Source organism: Cebus imitator, unplaced genomic scaffold (genome assembly GCF_001604975.1).
Source record: "Cebus imitator isolate Cc_AM_T3 unplaced genomic scaffold, Cebus_imitator-1.0 Scaffold2177, whole genome shotgun sequence".
Classification (NCBI taxonomy): Eukaryota; Metazoa; Chordata; class Mammalia; order Primates; family Cebidae; genus Cebus; species Cebus imitator.
In genome coordinates, this window is record NW_016109492.1 from 1 (window position 1) to 4,786 (window position 4,786).

General features: G+C 39.7%; 1 pseudogene; it reads right to left on the bottom strand.

The window, feature by feature from the left end:
• Positions 1–3,657: 3,657 nt before the first annotated feature.
• Positions 3,658–4,723, bottom strand: LOC108299130 (annotated as a pseudogene).
• Between the last annotated feature and the right edge of the window lie 63 nt (positions 4,724–4,786).

Here is a 4,786-nt window from a genome sequence, read left to right on the forward strand (position 1 = left end):
ACAGAGTCTTGATCAGCTGCCCTGGCTTGAGTGCAGAGGCACAATCTTGACTCACTGCAACCTCTGCCTTCCTGGGTCAAGTGATTCTCCTGCCTCAGCCTCCTGAGTAGCTAGGACTACAGGTGTGCACTACCACGCCCCACTGATTTTTGTATTTTTAGTAGAGTCGGGGTTTCACCATGTTGGCCAGGCTGGTCTTGAACTCCTGACCTCAAGTGATTTGCCCACCTCAGCCTCCCAAAGTGCTGGGATTACAGGTGTAAGCCACCACACCCAGCTTAATCATTGCTTTTTGAAAGATTTTCTTGGTAACCTTGGTTTCATTTCCCCATCTGTAAGAGAGAAATTTTGGTTTGGAGCCCTGAGGGAGTTAACCTGGTTTGCTTGAACATCTTCAGAAAACAGGAAGAGACCTGTGCTAGTCTCAGGGTGTGATCCCCTGATTCCCCTGATCGTGGGTCAAAAGCCTGCAATCCCTCTTAGGAGACTACATGCACCATTTCCTCAGCCCTTCTTGTCTCCCAGCATCCCAGCAGTGATTTCTCTTGCAGTCATTCTGCATTAGTAACCTAAAAAAATAGAGTCCTTATTTATGAGAGCTATTTTTAAAATTTGCTTTGCTTTCTGCTAAAATTTACTTTCATTTCTACTTTAATTTCTCTCTAATCCAGGGGTTAGAAGCCCAGGGTATTTCAGAAGTCTGGCCTTTCCTTTTACCTTATTACTGAATCTCCAGGGAAATGTTTTCCCTTGCACAAATTTTAAATTGTTCTACCTAAAATCTTTCAGGTTCAATTAGATCCATTCTGTCTTTTAGTTCAGTGAACTGTGAGAACAACCTGTCCCTACCCTCTCCCTAGCAAATTGTCATTCTTTGTTAAAACAAACATTGACCTTCTTTTTACCAGTGGGAATAATTCTCATTTATTTTTAGCCTTTTCTCATTCTTCTCTCAAATTATGAGACGTCTCTAACTGATTTCCAGAAGATAACATGGCAAATGGCCTTTGAAGGAAGTTAATATAATTTACGTTTGATAATCGATTGTGTTTTTCTTTGACTGTCCCTCTGTGTTTTAGTTTACAAATAATAAAAAAGAAAACCTTCTAAGCTCTCCAAACCTCTCCACAAATCTCTTCTTCAAAAGTTTCTTCCAAGCTAAGCATCTTTTATAACTTAGCCACCCAATATAATGAAAGCCTTTCTCAGGACCATCTTTATGCCTTTATTAAAAAAAAAATAAACCTCATTTAAAGTTATAATCCCTTTCTCCAGCACTGCCCAGCTCCCAGTTGGACTTGACCTTGACCATCTGACAGGCAATATACTTTATTTATTTTGTCCATCATCTATCTCTCCCTCCCCTGGAATGTAAACTCCATGAGGTCAGTGTTTTGTTCACTGCTATATCCCCAGTGCCTAGAGTATCACTGGCATAGAGTAGACACTAAAAAAAAAAAAAAAAAAAAAAAAAAAAAAAAAAAAAAAAAAAAAAGTCAGTAAACAAATACATTTGTACCCTATCTCCAGCACTGGAAACGCTTGCAAGAATAAAATACTAAATGCCAAAAGCAACACAAGTCAAGACAAAACCTGAAAATAAAAAGCAAAAATTATTTCACATCAATCCAGAGTAAAGAGGCTCCAAGGAGGGCCTCTGAAAAAGGATCAAAAAGAAGACCATCTGCATGATAAAATGATGACCCTGCTAAGCATCAAAGAGCAGGCAAACTCATATTAGGAAATCCAAGAGATGTAATCCTATAACTGGATCAGCAGCTTTATAAGCAGATGGCAAGGAAAGATTCACAATATAGCATGTAAAATGCAGTATATGCATAGGGCAAAGGAAAAAAGCTTTAAAACCCTGAAAACCCAAAGGAGCCTGGGTTTTCAGGGTTTTAAAACTAATGTTGGTATCATCATATTTAAGGTAGCTAAAAATCAGTTGACTGTGGAAGATGTGGGAATACAGAATATTATAGCATCATATCTCTTTCATTCCATACTGAGTAAAACAGAAGGTTGGTGGAAGGGTAAGTGAAGACTGTATTAAGAAGTACCGAGAAAACTGAATGGGAATAGAGTGAAAACTATAAAACAAAGGAAAGATGAGGTGGAGGGAAATGTAATGACAAGAAGATGTTACCTCATTTAATGGCTTCATTTTACAGATGAGAAAACTGAGGCCCAGAGATCAGCTCAGGATCAGGTCAAATAGTTAATTAATGGCAGAGCTGGTTATAAGTAGAAGGCATGTGAATTGTGGGCAAATATGAATTGGTGAAAGAATATATATTAAGAAAAGATGGCTGAACAAGAGATACAGGACAAAAAGAGAAAGAAGAGACAGGGAGAATGGTAGGAACCGTTCAAACAGAAGGGCAAACTCGGCCCAATGTAAGAAGGAAGTGGAGGTTAGCCTATCCAGTCTGACAGAAAGGTGAAGGTGCTTGAGATCTGAGAAAAGTCACTTGGCTTCACAGACTCTAACATCATCCACCTGATATTCAGATGCACAAGAACTGTGGGCATAGAATTAAATTCTTAAGGCCGGGGGTGACGGCTCACACCTGTAATCCCAGCACTTTGGGAGGTCAAGGTGGTTGGATCACCTGAGGTCAGGAGTTCAAGATTAGCCTGGCCAACATGGAGAAACCCCGTCTCTACTAAAAATACAAAAATTAGCCAGGTGTGGTGGCACGCACCTGTAGTCCCAGCTACTCTGGAGACTGAGGCAGGAGAAACACTGGAATCCGGGAGGTGGAGGTTGCCGTGAGCCAGGATCGCGCCACTGCACTCCAGCCTGGGTGACAGAGTAAGGCTCTGTCTCAAAAAAAAAAAAAAAAGTCTATATAATAAGCTTGATTAAAAGATAAGGTTGCTGGAAATCAGGTCTAAAGAAAAGAAATAAAAAGAAGGAAAAGCAGGAAATACAGAAAACTGTCATCAAAACATTACATGGAACAAAAATAAAAGGAAGACAACAAAAGAAAAACATGATATATAGCCCTGCTCAAAATGGCTTCTCCTGGCCACACAACGTTGCACTAATCCTGACAGTCCTGCTGTCTGGCACAATGGACTGCTCATAGCCGGAGCTCAAGACTGGTGATCATTCAGCTGCCTCAGCAAAGAGTACACTACAATTAACAATCTTACTACCGCACTTTGTAGTATTTTGCTAACATATTCATGACTTTAATTGCAGACTCCTATCTCTGTAGTCCCAGTTTTTAATTCTCTCTTTGAAACCCCAAATTAGAAGCTCTCCATACAATTTCTAAACTTACTGTGAAAACTGGTTGATTGAAAATAAAAACAACAAAATGTGAATACATTCATTAGTAAAAGCTTCTCTCTGGCTGATTATTAACTGCCAAGATATTATACGTGCTTTAAAATTGCTTTTCTCCTTTAGATCATAGTTTAGTGATACAGGCAGGGATTAGGGTCAGAGAGATTAGAGTTTTAATCATTGCTTTTTTTTTCTGGCGTGGAAGGAGATCACTGACCATCCATGTTTATTGCTTTATATTATGAGAATTAGACAAAGAAGCAGAGACCAGAAAATCGCTTTTGAAAATTTCACAATCACCAATTTGCAACAGAAATCGAGGCACAATATTTACACTAACAAATACGTTGGAAGAATTTTCACCTCAGCACATAACTGCAGGTGGATACTCCCAGATTTTCACTTAATCCATTACCCAGTGATGAACATTTTTTGTTTTCTTCCAAAGCCTTAGATGATTCTTCAGGTGAATGTGTGTTGTTCTTCTCCGCTTGTATGTTTCTGGCACAGTTATGTTTAAAGTGAGCTGGACCTACAGAATCCCCCCATACCAGCGTGACACTACCACCATGATATTCTTCACATTTAAAATCTCCATGAAATGAAAATGCCCACCAGCTGCTATTTCCACATTATCCTCACAATCCTGTAAGAAGGTCTGTTTATCCTCACAATGTATTCTGTAGGCACAGATGTTGTGGGGGGTCCTGGCTGTTTTCTTATTCTCATACAATTTGGAAAGAAACATTTTCACCTGTTTGGGACAAAATACTGGAGCCAAGTCTGCCTGCAAAGTACTTCTTTAGTCTGTAACGGGAATGCCATGATCAATCAGAGATAATTCTATTTCTGTTTGATTTTCACTGATATCAAAATGCAATGCTTTCACCAAACTTTCTGGCTGACCTGCAAAAATGAGATCATCTTCACATTCAACATCCTCCTCTTCAGTTTCCTTCTTTACATGTGAGCCTGGTTCTGTCATCTGAGATTTTTGTATTGGAACATCTCTTATTTTCTCCACTTACAGGTAAAGATACTTTCACCAGTATTCTGTCATTTTCTCATTCAATACTTTGGGAGGAAAATAAACCTGGCCTGGATCCCAGGGACACAAAGAGGGTACTCTCGCTGAACCAGATGGGGTGGCCACATATATATTTCCTCAAGGATCTCCAATAAATGGACAAGTTCTTGTCCTTTAAGCCAATGAGCATTCAACTGATAGACAGGCGGAGTTGTACCTGGGTACTCATTTGGTCACATCACTTTGCAAGCAAAGTGTCCATTTGGGGTCCTTTATATCGTCGCTAATTCCAATGCAAAATATTTTGGCACAGTCATCAATGACACATTATTCCTCACCACCAATGGCTGCCATTGCTTCAATTTTCTCATTCTGCCTTTGATCACTTTCTGCATCCCCTTCAGTCCTCAGTTATGTGGACCTGGGAGCAGCTCTGTGGCTGTGCCTAATCATTGCTTTTT